This window comes from Ptychodera flava, chromosome 2 (genome assembly GCF_041260155.1).
Source record: "Ptychodera flava strain L36383 chromosome 2, AS_Pfla_20210202, whole genome shotgun sequence".
Classification (NCBI taxonomy): domain Eukaryota; kingdom Metazoa; phylum Hemichordata; class Enteropneusta; family Ptychoderidae; genus Ptychodera; species Ptychodera flava.
The window spans coordinates 45056247-45076511 of NC_091929.1; the positions used below are offsets into that span (position 1 = coordinate 45056247).

The 20265-nt window shown below is 37.5% G+C and overlaps 1 protein-coding gene across 1 annotated transcript in view; it reads left to right on the plus strand.

The window, feature by feature from the left end:
- The window catches only part of LOC139150438 (uncharacterized), a 73966-nt gene that overhangs the window by 47608 nt on the left and 6093 nt on the right, over positions 1 to 20265 (plus strand). The window lies entirely within an intron of this gene.

The following is a 20265-nucleotide window of genomic DNA, read 5'->3' on the forward strand; positions in this document are numbered from 1 at the left end:
TTTAATTAAATGTGAAAAGTGTGAAAAGCATGAAAAATTCCTCGCCAGTTTCCTTAAATTAAGAGAAAACTACAGAACAACCCCAAACAAAGGAGGTCTAAGGTCAACTGGCGAGGAAAAAATTACAAAAAAGTAAAACTATTGACAAAAGGCACATATTAATTACCACAAAGGTGTGGGCCTCAAAAACTCTACCACCACATTATGTCTAGTTATGGAAGTTGATGGGGTGGAAGAGGGAGGATTAAATTGCTGGAAAACCCAAACTGCCAGCTGTTGGTTTGGCGGTGGTGTGATTAAAAGAGGCAGAACAATTTTGTGACCCCCTTATGGCGCGCCAAATGTTTCAAAAATATTTATCGTCATAGAGTAAAAATAAACTGTCAAATTTTCTTTCTAAAAAAGTCTTAAACGTGTATGAATAATAAAGAAAAAATTTCTTTCGTCCATATAATCGCATTTTATTAATGTACCTTTTCATAAAAATAGCATTCATTTGAAAATACGTGTCATTAAATATTTGAATGTGTCTGTACAGATAAAGATGACGTGCAACCGTCTTTCTTGATTGAAATAAAAATTCGATGGAATTACGGAAGAAAATAAACGAGAAAAGTATTATTGCAAAAAGAGCAGAATGTTATGTAATGCTTAATTGTAAAATATTCTTTAAACCGTAATGAGAAGATAAACTTTTCAAAAATTTGGAAATACCACACTCCCCTTATTGACGTACACATACACGTATATTTGATATAAAGGTGCAATGAATGCTGATTATAAGGGGAAAAAAAGAAAAAAAATCAAGCACACACACAAAAAATATTGAAATGATTAAAAACAAAACCACAAATAGTACTTGCACTACTACCAAAAAACAAAACGAACCACCATCAGGTCTGACTAAAAAAAGAAAGAGAATCACAATTGAAAAGTCGACCGAGATCGCGCCGGCGTTGAGGCTGTAAAGAAACCAAAACGAGGTCAGCTTGGGAAAAAAACCAAAGCGAGGTTACAAAAAAAAAAAAAAACGAGGTTACCAAAAAAAAAAAAAGTCAGTAGAAAAAAAGAGGCCCGTTCGAGAAAAGAAAACAGAGTGGGATACCCCGCAGAAAAAGCACAACATGAAAATTGAATAATTGTCAACGTCATGATTGTTACAGTTTAATGCCAGAGGGTTATGGATCATCACACTCGGATGTTGGACAAGATATTTGGGGTATTTCAGCGATAACTCTCAGCTTCTAGTCTTCAATATCATCTCATAGACGTCCAAGTTACCGACACGTCCCATTCTATATTAAACAGTTACCAGTTTTGGTTAAAAGTGGACAAAACACTCGTGGTGGTTCGTCGGCTGCCAGCGGTCCCCTCGCTCCAATGTACACTCGAGGTGGTAAGCCAGCGGCCGGCGGTCCCGTCGCTAGTACAGTAGGCCTACACGCCGGCAACCAGCGATCCCCTCGCTGTAAAGTGTAGGGCCGCCTCTCCCAAACCATAGACAGTCTGTGCCCAAACCCCAACAAAACGATGGCTTGCCGCTAGCCCATGGTTACGTGTGGTTCGATACACAGCGGCCGCCGTGTGGGTATGCATAGTAAAATTGCATACCACCATGGATGTAATACCATGGATGTTTACATCCATGATACCACGCAGCGCGCAGCGCTCTAGTTCTGCATGGCAGGGCTGTGTGTTACCGGCGTGACACGGCCTCCCGTATAACGCCGGTAACACACAGCCCTGCCATGCAGAGCTAGCAGCGGACGCTATGTATCGAACCACACACGTATCCCGTGGGTTTAGCCTCTGAACGGAGTGTAGCAAAGGCAAAAATACTCGGGCTGAAACACTCCGTTTAAATTCGAGGCAACATTTAGTTTTCACTAGTGGGGCCTACATGTAGAACGCGAACTCACCTTACTTGACAAACACATGATCAAGCAGCCACTATTTCTCTGTATACTGTAGCTCTGGGTGGCAGGGCCGGGCTGTGAGTTACCGGATACGGCCAGGCCGTATAACACTGGCGTTATACGGCCAGGCCGTATAACGCCGGTAACTCACAGCCCTGCCCTGCCACCCAGAGCTATGTATAGGCTACTGCACAAATATCGTAGCTCCATATATTGGACTGTGTGGATATAAAGATTTCTGCAATGGGGATCGACATGTCGTGTATGTGCCGGTCTAGCCTGCGAGTATATTGAGAGTGTCTGGCGTTGCGAAGGCCGGACACTCTCGCCATATTCGTAGTAGTCATAAGGCTTTTACAGTTTCGTCGCTCGTCTTGTCGAACACGGAAAACGATGGACGTTCTCTCAACACGCGGCAGATTTCTTCAAAACTATTCATTTTATCATGATTTGGTGATCTTTGAGGATAGACGAGGAATTAGCAAACAACGAGGTGGGTGGTTGATTATCATGGTATTTGAACCCGATGTATCGAACCACACGTATAAAACTGTGTAGAAATCATGTAGGCCAAAAGGCGATGACAGTGCGGCTCGGTGGAAGTCCTGCAGTGAGCTCCCTGCCATGTACCGCGTTCGCAATTTTGCTATGAAGGGTCATGGGTTGTACGTCTCGCTCGTGATCTGACCTGTGGACTGCCTGAAATTGGCTCAGTTAACTTGACTCTCTGGAACTATTCACTGTTAACTTGGACGTTCTTTAGGTGATATTGCCCACTTCATTTCATCAAGTATGGTTTCAAGTAGAGCAGGGCCCAGCCAAACAGAGCTAGGTTTCAAGATGTCACGTTATCACTGAAATGCTCAATTAATATTTCGTCAAACATTGGAGTATGTGGTGCACGATCGGATTCCCCGCTGTTGGGATTCATTGATCGAAGGAAACGTGAACCATGAGTTTTTTGAATAAAATAATTGTAATTTCGGGCTTGTTGTTTTTTTTCTGTGGCGAGTGCTCGTTTTTTTTCGGTTTTTTTTTCGTTTTTTTCCTTTTTTTTTTTTGCTGTGGCGAGTCCTTTGTTTTTTCTTTCCACAGGCCCACGCGTTTTTTTGTATCTCTGTTCATGGCATTTTTTCATTTTTTTCCGGTTTTTTTGTGTCGCTGTTCATGGCATTTTTTTATTTTTTCGTTTTTTTTATTTTATTTTATTTTATTGTAGATGAGATCCACTTTTGTTTAGAGCCATCACTGCCGAATTTTTTCACCGATTTTCTCTCTTTACTGTCAAAGCGGCTGGTGATTCATATTATATTTTTGATTATCTATAATACGTTTATTATGAGACGTAGTGCTTTTTAATTTTCTTAAGTACATAAATAATTTTATGTATGCATGGCTTTTTTGTCTGATTCTTTTATAATTATTTTCTGTATGTGGTTCACGTTTTTATTTTTTGTACTATTTTTTCCGAGTGGTAGTAGTGATTTTTAGTGATTTTCTTGTGAATTTTGTGGACGTACCACTGTATAACATATTTTCTTTTTTTTGTAAAATCAGCACTAATTGCACCTTTTACGCGAACTATTATACTTGTATGTATGTCGATAAGTATGGATGTATGACTTTTTCAAATCGTTGAAAATTGTTTATTTCCTAATTACGCTTAAAATATTTTTCTCAAGTTAAAATGAAGTATTAAATGACATTTCTGTCTTTTGTTTTTTAATTATACTTTTCTTACTTATTTCCTTCCTAATGAGACCGAATTTTTATTTCAATTGAGAAAGACAGTTTATTTTTGCACTGAATCGATAAATATTTTTGAAACATTTGGCGCGCTGTACCCCCTTGTAAGGCACAAATGAATAAAGCTCTATTCGCCTTAGAGGGCGGTCTTAACCTGAAAATATTAAAACTACAACTGCATGTATATAAATCGGATTATCTGTCTATAATCGTGGCTTTATACACCTGCATTTTAACTAAACCACTTCTGGTCATTTTGCTTTGTTTGTGGGAGATAAATAAGCACCAAAACAATGAGGAGATGGAGTGAAAGGCCAAGTATCTTGACATTTAACATGAAAAGTGTGAAAAGCATGAAAATTCCTCGCCAGTTTCCTGGAATTCAGAGACAAATACAGAACCACCCCAAACAAAGTAGGCCACAGGTCAAAGGTCAACTGGCGAGGAAAATGTTTACAAAACATTAAAAACACTGGAGAAAAGGCACATATTAATCTACCAGAAAGGTGTTGGCCTAAAAAAACGCCACAAGCCACTTTGTGTGGCTGCCCCACCCAAAATGACTGGAAGCAAAGGTAAAACCTGGTGAGATTACAAAACTAGTAAACGCTATTCATTAAAGCTTAACTGTTTTTGATGAACAACCATGTTCAAATTCCAAATATGGTGGTCCTCGCCTGATTTATCTAGAAATGAGGGAATGACCGAATGCGGAAGGGCACCCATTTTAGCAGCTCCTGCCTGTCCTAAATATGAGCTCAGAGCACAATTTTCATTTTGTTTCTGTACAACAAGGTACCAAGCTGCTGGTTGCCTTATATACCTCCTAAATGCATCAGAGTTCCATCTGCCTAACACAGAGATCTGCGGCAGCTTGCGTGGCTGCTCCCCCTTAAACCTGTTTACATCAAAGCCGCAAAAAATCCGATAGAACGCCCAAGCTGTGCTATGAAATCATAACGTCCTATGTCCAACGCCCCTGGCAAGCTGAAAAGTGGGCCAGGCTCCACTCCCCTCAAACGTCAAAAATCCCAAATAGCCTGTACAGGGCAAAGGTCAGCCACATCAATCTTTTGAAATGAAATAACAAATGCTGTGCCCGGCCTGCTATGCTTAAAATTGGAAAGAGTAATGTCATCGACTGAGGTCGACGTGAGGTTCCCTTAAACTGCAAATGATTGAACAAAATAACACCACCCATATCGTGCTTATTCTTAATGATGATTCCCCAATCCTGAGAAATCCATAGATGGCTGTTAGAAACATTGCTTTGAATAACAACACTTATAAACTGATGTAATAACCTCTGAAATGGCCTTAACTAGGCAATGCAATATATCCCGTGTGATAGGGAGACGAGTATCCAGGTTATGCTCTAACTTGCGAAGTGATTAAACCAGTTTTTGCACAATATACGAATTGGTTTGGTCTGAAAAACCAAGTTTATGAACATAGCTTATGGCTGACAAGTAAGTTGACACAGTTTTATTCTAAAACAACCTTTTTATCTCCACAGCGAAGACTGTTCTGGGATGCGTCTCAACGTGGTGGTTATATAGATAATGATGTGTTAGGAAGATTTATCATAAAGGGCAAAGACTTCTCAAAGTTAAGAAACGCGTTGGCGTATCTCCTGACGGCTGACGTGAGCTTTATATTTTCTGAGATCTTAAGAAGTGCATACAAAGTGATTTTGTCCTGTGACTTTCTGATAGGAAAGTGATGTTTTCTTTGCAAACAAAGGAAAAAACAAAAAACAAAAACAAAAACACACGTATCAGGGTAAGGGTTTTATCATGTTACTCAATGCAAATATCTTTAAAATAATATCCTACCAAATTCTTTCAATTGATAAAACACGCGTGTTGGTACAATTAAACCATGGAGGTAGTCCGTTTCTATCTCCATTGTTTGCAAAACATCGTAAATATGCTTAAGTAAACGCTGCGCCTTATCGGTTTGCAATCGTAAAATGTTTCAAGTGTAAATTTTTCTAGTTCTTTCCTGTATTCTTCTGACAAGTAATTTACTTTCGGCTAAAGCTTCTGACAGCAGCAGAAAAAATGAGTAAGTTTTCAGGTCATCGACGCTAACAACTCCAATATGGCAGTCGTATGTTCGTAACAAAACATAGCAATTCACGAAAGCATAAGATTTAATATGGATGCAAACAACAATCTCACTTTGATGTGACTTTCCCCTTCGAATACAGAAGTCAACATAATTCATGCCGTGTATGGTAACCATCAAACCGTTAGATAAAGGAAGATGAAACAGCAGTTCTGGCTACCTTCGAGGTAGAAACCGACATAACTTTTGCATGATAGAGAAAGATAGCATCATACGACACTCGAAAAATAACATATCTTATAATACAAACGCACAAACTGAAACCGATAAACACAATACGAACACAACATCGAATACAATAGAACAAAATTTAGTGCCTATAGCTCCCCTCCTTATTAAAATATAAGATACATTATGATTAAGTACACAAAACCATTCAATTATTCCACATTTTTAATTGAACATGAATTTTTGGTTTCGGAATAAAGCATTTCAGAATGTAGCTGGAGGAACCTTTTACCCAACTCATAGAAATCTATCAGCAGTGGTTCCTCTTGAACCACTGCATTAGTGGAATTGTCAGAGGCCATCCCTAGAGGGGCCAGATTTCCTATGCAATTTGTGATATGGGTATTCTCATGTAAATCTTTCGTCTTTTCAAAATATTGGAAGATGTGTGATGATGAGAAATGAACTGGTAAGGTAAAGACAATGTGTGATAGATCGATATTAGCTGGATTATTAAGGAAATAACCCCCAGAAAACTTTCGTTAAAATGGGTATAAAGTTTAACACATTTTTGAATGCCGACTTCATAAAGTTGGATAATTTGAATTTCCTGTTGTATTAGGTTCTTTTGCAATAATAAGTTTCGGCTCGAGACAATTTTTGTTGCAACAACTCCGATAACTGCAGTGCTGCTAATTTAAAACTACTGTTCAGACATAGTTTTTTTTGTTTTAAACCTCTCTCTTGGTGTTTGTTTCAAAATCAATGAAATAGACAATAGTTAATCCTATTACTATACCGTTGCTTCGATCGTCTTCGTGAAGGATACCAGGGGTAAACCAGAGAATTGGCTCGCGGATAACAAATAAGAATGTTTATTCTTTGATGAAGGTGCTTGCATAAAAACGCTATAATACTTATTGTATTAGCATGAATTCTTGCCTGTATTTTAGCTGAATAGTGCATATACAGGTGAATACAGTCAAAAATCCATTGCTTGTATTCAGCAAGCCTGTATTCATGTGGATTCATGTGAATTCACGTGATTATTCTATAATACAGGCAACTCATTAATGTGAATTTATCTGTATTATTGCGTTTTCATGCAGTGATATAGTTAGATATTAGGTTTGGTATAGCAGCATTTTATATTCAGCGGGCTCTTCACCAATTGGTGAAGAGCCCGCTGATATAAAAGGCTGCTATACCAAACCTAACATCTAACTATATACTTTCTTAACTTAATTATAAATGCATATTTGATTCAACTGATTATATAAACTCAAGGTCAAACTTAAACAAATTAAAAACTTTAAAAAAAATCCGAGGGCAATAATTTACATAGTGACTAAACTCATTAAGTTAATCTTTCGGGGAAACTTGCAAAATAATTAACTACTAGCGAAAAAAACATATTATTAGAAATGTCTACCATTGAATTTCCAACTTGCTTTTGCTGACATCAAGTCATCAAGTCAAGAATTTGTGGATGTTCCAACAATTAAGTTATGTCTAGGTTGTATGTAGATTAGATGACTCAAAAGTGTCAAGTTTAACTTGTTTTTGCTGTCATCTGTTTACGCTGACATTAAGTCGATGACTTTGTGAATGTTTGTCGCAGTGTCAAATTAACATATCAAGATTAACACACTCAAGTAGACATGTTTTCAGGTCCGCATTGAAACGTCATTTACATCCTTCGTCACACCTAAGCTTGTACTGAATAATTACTAGTATACTCCGGGGCCACGAACTCGACTAGTCCTATTCGACTAATTTCATGGTCCCCACCAGATTGTACAATATTGCGATGTTCTTTCTCTCTTTTTTGACTTTTTACAACTTCAGTAAGGGTGACCTTTTTCATTTTTATTATTGTATATACTGTGAAGCATCTGTTGAAATAAGCATTCATTCATTCAATGTGACAGATAATACCTTGAACTTTATGCAGCTGAAACAGCTGCTGCTATTAGTGCTGGCGCGGTTAAAGGAAAGCCTAATTTAGCAGATTATTATACTGCCTCTGACAGTCGAGAGAAATGAAAACTTATCCATATGAATGATAGATTTGCTGTGTGTGGAATTTAGAAGTTGCAATATTTTTAACCACATATGTATACAAATATGCATCAATGATTGTTTAAAGCAGTTTATCAAAGTTTCAAGAAAAATGCAGCAATATTATTGGCTTTTTGTATTTATCTAGAATAATTCAGGCTAAGAAGGACAAAAAAGGCACAACCTTAACGTAAATATCGGTGGATGGCTGCGTGATTATTACTTGTATATTAGAATTGTTTGTAAAAGAATGCCAGAACTAAACGTTTTCGAAAGTCTGAATATGATTGGTATTTTCATAATGCAGAGATGGCAGACAATTTAATCACCTGCAAAATTATATGGCGTTTAGACTGATTCTTATATAAAAATCATATTTTTGAAGAAGATAGGAATATTTATGTTGAAACTTAACAACAAACTTATACACCAGTTCTATTGGTAGAACTATCAATGGTTGAACTGTCATGTGACTGCATAGCCGGATGACCCTCTGACTGAGTCCTGCACATGTTGCCGGTTCAAACCAGTCAGAACCATCACATGATCAACTATCAAAAGTCATGTGATCAACTAACTCAGTGTATGACATATACCTAATCGGTTCAAATGATAGTCACATGATCAACTATCCGAGAATTTGAATATCCCTCTGTTCTAATAATACCACAATAATAATAATACAACCGGAAGATTGGCTTGTGGTGACATTGTTACCGTCAGAGATTACTGTCAGCAAAATATGTTGTAGATTGCACGAAAGCGAAGCTAAAAGTCCTGGAATTTTCCGTATTTGTAATAGATCATGTATTCTTCCAAAGAAAAGACAAATCGCGTTATTTCTAAAAATGTATATAAGCAGGGAGGGCCATGTAAAAACACCTGCGTATTTCAGAATGCGACCTCACTACCTGATTTCTCTTGACGTGTACTTATTACATGCCTCGATGTGAGTGCGAATCAGTGCATTGGTTTGCATAGGAACATCCGCGTAGTTAGTGGGCTTGGTGAACGATGTACTGACCGGTTTCTATGGTTATCCGGTCCGCTGAAACGCTTCGACGTTTTCGATGCCTAAGTATACGCTTACCGCGAGATGTAAAATATCAATGCGCGCTCTGCTTTATTTGACTTTCGTTAAAATCCATTCGATGCTTGTCGATAAATGGTAAAATTGTTTAAGAATACCCTGCGTGTAACTAAATGTCATATAGCGGTAACTTTGAAGAGGCTTGTAATAACAATATTATCGCCTGAGTACATGGGTTTATGTGCCCTCGCTGCGGGAGGGGATTTGCCCTCTTGGCGTCAGGCACAGTGTCACGTGCTCATGGGCACATAAACCTATGTATTCAGGCAATAATATATATTAATGGACTGTAAAATCTTGCTATGATGATATTTATTTAAGCAATAATGCACCCCCTCCCGGCTCATAATGGACGAAAGCAAACTTTGCACGACATAATGTACGAGGCGAAGCCGAGTACATTATGGAGTGCAAAGTTTGCTTGAGTCCATTATGGGCCGGGAGGGGGTGCATTATTGCTATTATTTTATAGTTTTGGCAATGCCAGTGAATTTGTAGTTGTAGAAAACGAATAAAAAAGGAAATTTTATCTGAGTTTGAAGCCAGTGAGCGTCGTCCAGCATGATCGGCCCCGACTCTGTACATATTACATGCACTCCACACTGCACAGTGCACTGCACTGAACACGCACGTTCAGCACAAAAATGACCAGCACTTTCACGGTTCATTTTGAATTGAAAAACGATGTATTTTCGAAGGAAATGAAAAGTAACTGCATCCCTACCGTCTATATCAAACTTGAAACATCACCTTTAAATATCATGCCATTCAAAAAATCGACACGGTGAAATGCCAGAGATGAAGAAAACGGAATGTTCATGCATCGACATCAGTATGATCAGCGAGCTGCATGCCATGGTATCAGCTGATCAATACGATCATTATTATGTCGCTAGTAGTACAGCATTCATTGCAAACGATATCAACAGAGTTTAACATTGTTATTCAAATATTTATATTTCAATAATAATTGTGTCTATAAATTTAATTTTCGATGGCTCCTTGAGAAGAGCTATTTTATTTCGGCGAACGACAGAACTTGACGTAAACGGGTGCTTGAAAGGTACAGTTGACAAACATACTAGAGGGTTTCGTTTAATACCGTCACGATATCGAGAACAAGGCAAGGTAAAATCACAGACATGGAGAAAAAAACGATGAATGAAAGTTGTCTCGGATTACAGTCAGTGCATCAGAATTAGGTGGCCGAGATGTTAGATCAACGGAGAGTCCACGGTCGTCATGATTGTTGGTAGTAGCTGACCTTGGACCGAGACTTTGAATGGCTCCGTAGTAATTTCGTAGACACTTCCGGTCAAGGTTGATGACAGCAAGCTGCCGTTGTTGGCCCGTTTACGGCTGGTTCGAGTAGCCTTTCACGCTTGCATCGTTTACATGGCCACTGACATACATAATATGCCATGTGTCAAATCCAGTATCGTCTAGGAGTTTGCAAACGTACTGAGTTCTGTTTCACCTATACGGCAACGAAGCGAACCATGTTGTAAACAAACGTGGTAGTACAACCAGCGTATCGGACGGGGACTGCATGCTGAGCGCCAGCCAGACAGACGTGCGTGAGGACTCAAAAAATGTAATAAATCGTACAGTAAGACATTATTATCAATATTGTGAACCATTGTCAAGGTTTATAGTTTTGTGTATTACATGGTTTATCCGATATTTCCCCTCCTTTGAAATGCGCAGTCCTTTTTCGTTTTCCAAAAAAAAAAAACTTGCTCGCTGTGGGGCCGCAATGCTGAATAATGGAATACATTATCAGTAATAATGTATGGATATGATGTCACAAAATTCACTGGTATTGACAAAGCTATAATATAATAAACAATAATGAGTCATTTATTCTGTATAGGTCAATGCAAATATCTCCCTTGTGCATTCTCCCTTATCAGCGGTTCACAGATTTTTAATTTCACATTTTTTCCTTTTATTTGGATGATTCCATTTATCTACAATGGAAGTGAGCAAGGGCCCAAATTTAAAGGTGACAGCGGCTCCAGTCGTGAGTCATTGTGGCCCTACTACGTGGAAGAGAGGAATCTTTACAAGGTAGGGCCAACCGTTTTTAAAATTAGTTATCATACTGGAACTTATACGCTTTTCCTCTCCTCGTTACATCTCAAAATTGAACGAGCATCGAAAAAACTGATTATTATCTTATGTAATTTATCATTCTTAAAAATTTCGTTGCTCTAATAATTAAATCGAATTTTAAAAAATCATAATTGAATGATTAGTAAGTATAAGCTCCTTTGCCAATATTCTCGGACAATAAAGACTCATGGAGTATAATATGTCTGTTCTTGTTTTGAGGAATACAGAAGGTGAGTTTTACTATACGCTAGTTCAATATGGTAGGGACTTTTGATCTATTTTGCCGCTCTTTAATCTCTTATCTATAACTCAGAAATTCTTGTTCTACTCCCATCAATATGTCATATTATGCCGCCTTGAACATGTCAAAAGAGCCTTTGAGAATATAATATCGGATTCCATATGTAACCAATTTTTTTATATAGCGTACATCTTACTTGTATTTGAAAATTGATATTCTGTCTCTCAATAACAATTAGAATAAGAATATAGAAACAATGCTTTAAGTGTTATAAAAGTTATAGCGATTTATCTTTTGGTATTGTCGTTTCATGTGATTATTTGCAAATTGCATTGTTTGTTTTAGTAGTAAATTCTTATTTTATCCTAGGCATCTATCACAGTCCTTTCCGTTTACATCTATCAGTAACTATTTGTTCCCTTCTGTCGTGTTTAAAGATGAAATTGAGTGTTTCCTTAATATTAAGATATTGTTTCGATTCCTCTATCTCTTCCATGATTCGTGATAACAGTTCATCTCATCAATCCTGAAACATCGAAAAAATCTTATGGGCACGGCAGAAAGTTTTTTATAGAAACGCGGACCAAGACGAATGCACATACTTTAGCGGCGTCTATTCTTTCGCAAGGAAAACAGAAATATTTAACCCTCTGTGTTTTGACTCGTTTAAAGTAATTGGTTTGTATTATTTCCCAAGGAATGTAGTAATGCTGTAAATCACACTCTATTTCGGTAAATTTCGCTAAAGCTGGCATTGCTTTGTCAGCCATTAATAAATATATCACATCTGCGCTCGGTAACGTAATTTTCAAGTGATTTATCAATAACAGGCATATTAGATATGTTTTCATATGGCAACACATTTTGACGTGCTATAGATGTGTCTGTTTGTATTGTGTTTTTGCTGTATTAATGATTACAGTAAACCCGTATTCTTTTTTCCATGCAGACATTCGTCATCATTAGTAATCAAGGCTATGACAGTGAATCAACTTACGGATATCTAATAAGAAGTCACCCCTTTGATAAAGAAACTGGCAAGTTGCCACTTTACACCTTCAGGCGTTTTTCGGACTCTAAAACTTTGACGATTCCTTTCTGAACCATAACTCGTAAGGGCTCATTATAAAGCTCTTGTGGCAAGAACATTTTCGCCTTCTTATTTTTTCGAAAATAAGAAATTTCATTATCACCCGTAATGTGAATCCAGGGTCGGCGGGCAGGCTGAATTTCGAATAATGGTAGGTTCAGGTTATTCTCTGATGCAAACATTTGCACAGCGACGATTGAATATTTCATTGTTGATTCGGAGAAAGCTTGGTTGAAATTTTATGAAGAAAAGTTAGAGGAAAAGTGCGAGTGTTATACCCTCGAGGTGCATACTACTATCATTAAATGTAACCCTGGTCCAAACAGACATACGTATAGATAGAAAAGATAACAGTATTCACATTCGCAAACATGAATATTACAAGTAACAAGTGGCTTCTCTCGGGAATGTCTAGTTCAAATCTTCCATATTAAATCTGTGTATTACGTCATGGAAAAATAATATGAATTTACACGGCGACTTGAAGGACAAGGATATGGACTCATTTGGATGTCTATTACAGGGACCTATTGTTTTTCTATCTGATGTTGTCACCTGCAGGCCTTTTAAGAGAAACAATAAAGAAAGGTATTTTATCTTCTTAATATTAACAAGAAGAAAGTGAAAAGAACCCATCTGTATCGAAGTGTTTCTATGTGACACACTAACAAACGTTTGGTTTCATAAACAGCTCTGTTCATTTGTTTCAGTTTTGACAAATATCTTTGACCCAACTGATAGCGTCACAGTGCATGACAGTGGAACTTTCTATGTCACCATTGAAAACGGCGAACCGAAAATCTACAGCGGAGGCTCCAAACCAAGTCAGGCTGTCTTCTTTATGATAGCTATGGGTGTCATCATACGACATCTATCCACAAGATATTGAGTTAGATTCTCATCGTATGATCTTTGAAGGTCATATTTGTTTGGTAGCGGGGCCACGTCGTATTGCATTGAAATATTATATAGTTGATGTTCACGGGTTGTCACCGCATGTTTTTGTAGTTTTCTTTAGTGTGTAATTTGTCACATTGCTCCAAATCACATCAAATCAAGTCATATCAAATCAAGTCAAATCAAATCAAATCAAATCAAATCGGATGATGGTGTTTTATATTTGAAATGAAGGATGACGGATTTCTTCATTTAGTTCTCTGTGTTGTTTACACTTAAACTAAGTTCTCTATGCTGTACCTGTGTGACCAGGAAATTTAATATCCTTGACTTTATAAACATGAATGTTATTCACGGAGATTTGTAATTTGACAGCAGCTAAATGTTAATTCGACATAAATGTCGTAATCATAAAATAAAACATTGATCATTCGCATGGCGAGAAAGAAGTGATGACAACAGAAATTAGATAAAAGTTCATATTTTTATCATTAGACTGTCAAAGCAAAAGTATGCAGGAGGTAATCTGTGTGTGCTCTGGGGCTCATTAAAGATTAAGCAACATACAATGTAACGATTTAAATGATAACAAACTATACGGAAAACGATTTTATCGCCAAACATTATCAGTGAAGTTATAAGACTTACTTTAGTATTAGCATTAGCGCACTGAAATTAATAAAATTCACTACATTTCGGTCTGTTTAGTCTCTTTGTATCTTTCTTTCTTTGTTTGATTGATTGATTGATTGATTGATTGATTGATCTTGGTATTTTTTTTCTAAAATGCGAAAATGAATCTCCTGACAATTTCAATTTTACTTACAGTTACTATTGCAGGTAAAGCTGACATCCGTTGTTAATGAGAAAATAGCAAGGCAATATATTTTCTGATCGGTTACAATTCCTAACCAGATCGTTCTTTCGGTCCTATCGTAAAATGCACCGTGACAGATGTTCGGCCTCTAAAAGTATTACATCTCGTACAACACTTTTCTGATCTACAACTTGAAATGACTCAGTTATTTTCAGGTTCTCGAAATAAATAAAATTTTCGCAGCCTTATCATTGTATAAATCGAAATTGATTTAGCCCCATTTTGTTAACACAGGGATGGCGGCCAGTTTGAATTTCAAATAACCAAAATATGTAAGGTGATCCTTGTTTTTTTCACGATTTGGAACAAGAATGGTTACGAGCTTCCTCGAGGAAAGTTTGAGCAATAGTCTAAGTAATTAACCTTCGAGGCGCATACTACCGTAACCTAGCGTTCGAAACGATATAGTACTCGGCTGCGAAAATACAGATCTTTGTAGGAGCGGGTCATTTTTCAGTAATATCCTATTTGTATCTCACTTGAAGGTAAATTATCAACCTACTCAACCTGTAAACTTCGATTTATGGATGAAAGGTCATTCATCATGGATGAAAGGTCATGACATTTGTTTGTCATAGTGGGCTCAGTGCACTAAGTACGGTTTATGTAGAATGATAGATAACAAATAATCATTGACAATTCAGCATTTTCTGTGATTAACTTCCTCGTGTCATGAGAATCATGACAGCCTCGTTCGTTATTCTATTGAAATTCTTCGAAATGTTTAACTGTATAATAGCAAAACAATCATCAACACTGTAGATTTGATAGAATTCTAAAATATGCAGAGTAATTTCAAAAGATAGGAAAAAAATATAAGGCAGGATTAAACTGAGCTTAAGCTTAAGAGTATATCGTAACAGTAAACTGTGGTTGCAGGCCACAGGGCGTGGCCAGAAAAGTAACCCTTAACGACAGAACATTCAACAAGTCTCTGTTAGAGCAACATAGTTTGCGTATTCCACGGAAAGATTTTGAAGAGTTGCAGTAAAAAAGGTTCAGTATGGCCTGTCAAATGGTGAAAATTTTCTTCCCCTTAAGTGTGTCTTTCCTTGCGTTTGTGTTTCGTATTCAAGTGGGAGAACCGCCGCGGAATGGAAGTCAAGGGTCGTTTATCAGGTAAGCTGTCTCAGAGTATTGAGTTGAAAAGGCATGGTTGGGTGGGATGAAAATAAACATTATCAGTGGATATTTGTATGAAGTAGAGTTTGGTTGCTGGAGGCATTCAACGGTTGTGACAGACAAACTTGCGCATCATAAGATGGAGTGAGGTAAGCTCTGAAAATATACAGCACAAAAGGCAGACAAGGGTGATTAGTCGGCAAGACACCTAAACGAAGACATTTGTGTATATCGGCTAGCCATACTGTTTATCGAGATGTTAGAATAGGACCTTTGGTAATATGATTCACGCCGTTGCGACATAGTGGGTGGAAAATAATGGGAACATCCTTCTCGATCAGATGATCGCGCATGTACTTCCAAACGATATTTTCAACTCCACAAAGAAAACGAACCTGCAAAGTGGATTACTTCTGTCTAGACCTCGAAATTTCAAGTGCCAAGCGTATTTATGTCGATCAGGCAATGTTTTGTGGCGTGGTGGGTGTAAACCTTCACAGAGCAAGCTATTGAATCTGAAGACCAAATTCTGTGACAAAATAACTGACAATTACTAAAGGTAGCACCTGTGCAAAATTATAACGACCTCACATGATCACTGACAGATAGGCATTAGAATCAAATATTATGTATAATTTTAAAATGTTTGTTTTAAATGAATACTCCATATTCGTGGCACTGATTGTTTGCCGTACATCAAGCTACACATTTAGTCTTTTATTGTTCATCCTTACAGTTTTGTCAATGTGCCACTAAATGGTAAGCTTTTATATCGTGTAGACACAATCAACGTTTTGTCCGTGCATTGAAATGGGTTATGAATAGCCTCAAGTTTGATTGACCTTACTGAACCACTGGAGGGTGCCAATCGCATGAAATACAGCTGCATACTGGTATTATACAATCCACGCCAAGAACTACATATTTTGACATGTTTTTAAACAAGCATCATAAACTGAACGCAACAGTGAAATTCCAAACTCGCTAATGAGAAGTAGCAACCCATCCGTTGGTTCCTCGTGGGATTATACCGGCCTTCGCTGCACAGAAATTGTCTGCTTGCAGTTCTTCTTTCCTGAATAGAAGTGTTATCACGAATATCTCATACTGTAGTAACGTGAGAGCGTGACTCATAGATAACACATTTAAAGTGAACAGCCCGCTTCAGTAACGCTTCGTCATAATCAGAGTGAGGCTCTAGTAAATTTGAGTGTCGTTTGTCGTAAACAAAATGAGTTTGTTGAAATTCACCTTCTGTCATAACCTTCCAAACTGACACCACAAACAGCTCTATTCGATCACGTTTTACGGATACATAACAATTAATTACAAATATCAACAAAACTTTGATGATCCTGGATCAACTACCCTACTGCATGACAAACGACCTCTAGCATTCATTTTAATATGAAACGAAAGTTCAATGGTGCTTCTCAGGCATTGCCTGAGCGGTGATCTCAATGTCTCTGCCTGAGTGCTTCTCGAAGTTGCACAAATGATAAACATGGTCCCTTTCTGATTTAACGCAATTATATGAAGTAATATAAAGTGTCTTTAAAAAACTGTATTCGATGATAACCGATACGCTAAATCATAGTCTATCTGTTTAAAGGTCAGGCCGAGCAGTAACTGTGGGCTTGGTATTATGAATGAGAAAAAAACTTCTAACCATAAATTCGATGGCCCAGTGCAAGGGGACCTGTCTTCTTTGCTTTAGCACAGGGGATACGCCACTCTTGCACTTGGCCATCGAATTATCAAGTTACTCATGCTGCTTACGCTACCGTCTAATGATGGTTTCAAAAAGAAAGTTTATTGGTACTCACAATTTATCAGAAAATACTTGCAACTTCTTACACTGTAAGTGATGTTGTTATTTCATTGGATAATTTCGAGTTAAATAAAACGAAAACATTTCTACGGTTAAGAAATTGAGACAATGTTGTCACGAGTCCAGTAGGAGCTTTGTCTTTCATTGATTTATGGACCTATATTTTGCAAATATATTTTACTTTACAATACGCTTTTGTATAGTTAACTGACATTTTAGAAGTCTTGTGTTTCTAAGTGCTTGATAATGCAATCATGAGTAAGACATTTTGTCACCTTTGTCCTCTGGCACTCGTTGATATGTGATAATATAGATAATGGTATGGATATTGTATATGGTAGGTGACTTACTTCATCACGCTGACTGCATTGCCAAATATTAGTATTGAAGCTGTAAGATTTATCTTACAACATGTATTACCATTACATTTATTAATATTATATAGGGCTCAGCCCTTGGTGTCTCGCCAGGGGTTAAGATTGGCAATGTTATTTGTATTGATTCATGATAAACTGTAATTGTTACTTCATAAACGTTTATATGACAACTATGCCCACTTTCCCTATGATGAAAGCAGTTCACGTACGTAGGCCTACACGACGTCAAACCCTGCAGCAGGGCAGGTATAGATTTTCTGTAGCGTGTAAAAATTTTGGCAAAATTGGCAATTTTTACAATGATAACAGCCTATTGCGTTAAACAAGGGACGTATTAAGCAATCATTATCATTGCAGTGGTAACTGCACTGCCCACTTTCCACTTGCAAGCTGAAAACTATAGCGTTCCGTCTAAAAACCGGCAATTTTTGAATCTAATTATTGACACAGGGGGCGCTCTTCTATAATTCAATCCCAGCATTCTTTGCGTATGCCCCCGTTCATATGCACGACAGTTTATCTATATTAACGATATTCTGTATCAGCGACAAGGTGCATAATAACATTTACTGGCTTATAAAAGAGGTATATTTTATAAAAGGCATGTTAAATAATAGTAATTTGTTTCGTATTGTTTATTTACGAGTACTCAAAAAAAAAACATGGCGGCGCCCATGAAAGAAGGGTACACTTCCGGTTACTCGCATAGTATATTATGAATAAGCGCATGCGTAGTCAGTAAGCCGCTGGCGCGACTATAAACAATCACATATTGCAGCATCAATGGGCGCGCTAATCGTTCCGGACAAAAAAAAAGATTGTTTTTCGAGCAATAGTTTAAGCGTTAACTCTCGAGGCGCACACTACCCTACGCTAGCGTTCGAAACCATATAGTAATTGGTGAAAATACAGGTTCTTTGGTAGGAGTGGGTCATTTTTTTTGTTCTGCGAAGGAATGTCCAATTTGTAACGTAAGGTAAATTATCAATCAAGTACTTAACCTGAAAACGTCTACTTATTGACGAAAGATCGTTCTGCATTTGTTTGTCAAAGGAGCACTACAAATACGGTTTGTTTAGAAAGATGGAATTTGGCCGAGCGGTTCTGTCTGTTGCTTCTCTGCTAGGTGACTGGATATCGTATATTGTTAGTTCAAACCGATTGGAAAAACTGTATAATCAATGATCATAACTATAACTTTACAAGTCACGTATTCACTTTGTCTGCGATTTACTTCCGCTTGTCATGAGCATCATGACAGTTGCCCAGCCTCGTTCGTTATTCTATTGAAATTCTTCGAAATGTTTAATTGTATAATCGCAAAAAAAATCATCAACACTGTAGATTTGATCATATTCCTAAAAATCCAGAGTAATTTCAAAAGATAGGAAAAAATATAAAGCAGGTTTTAACTGAACTTAAGCAAAAAAGTATTTGCTTATATCCGCTAGCTATACTGTTTATCGAGTTGTTAGAATAGGACCTTTGGTAATACGATTCACTCCGTTACGAAGTAGTAAGTGGGAAAATTGGAACATACTGTTCGGTCAGTTTGTTGCCCATTTACTTCGTTAATTATCAACTCTACAAAGAAAAGGACCCTGTCAAAGTGGATTACTTCTGTCTAGACCTAGTCGGCGTGGTGGGTGTAAACCTTCACAGAGCAAGCTATTGAATCGGAAGACCAAACTCTGTGACACATTAACTGACAATTACTAAAGGTAGCACCTGTACAAAATTATAACGACCCTACGTGGTCACTGACAAATAAACCTCAGAATCACACATTAATTTATTATTTTAAAATGTTTGTTTAAATGAATACTTCATATTCGTGGCACTGATAGTTGTTTGCATTCCATCGAGCTACACGTTTAGTATTTGATTGTTTCTCTTTATATTTTTTTACTATAGATGCCCTAGAAGGCAAGCTTTTGTGTTGTTTCGACACAATAAACTGTGTGTCCATGCATTGAAATTGTATGTGGTTAGCCTTAATTTGATTCACCTAAATAAACGACCGGAGGGTGTAAATCACACGAGTAAACTGCATACTGTTAGTATACATCTATCACGCCACAAACAGCATTTTGCATGTTTTAAACAAGCACCATAAACTCAATGCAAACTGAAATTCCAAACTCGCTAAATTAAGAGGAGTAGCAACTCATCCGCTGGTTCCCCTTGGGGTGAGACCAAGAAGTTGTCTGTGTAGATGCCCTTTTTCCCTTAATAGGTTTTTTGGTTGCCCAAAGTGCTATCTGGATAGCGCATGCTGTACTAACGTGAGAGCGTGACCCACAGATAACCCGGGTTAAAACAGCAGCCCGCTGCGATCGCTTTTGCTTTTCTGAAACAAGAGTGAGGCCCGAGTAAGTTTGGAGTGTCGTTGTGTGGCGAACAAAATGAATTTTGTTGAAATTCAACTTCTGTCATAACTTTCCAAATTGACACCACAAACAGCTCTTGTCGATCACGTTTTACGGACAGAACCACGTGATTCCTGACTTTTACTTTTGATTGGTAAAAACGAATAATTTAAAATTTTCCCAACAGTAGGTTTAAAGCAAAATATTAAATCATTCAATTTCAAGGTGTTCGCTA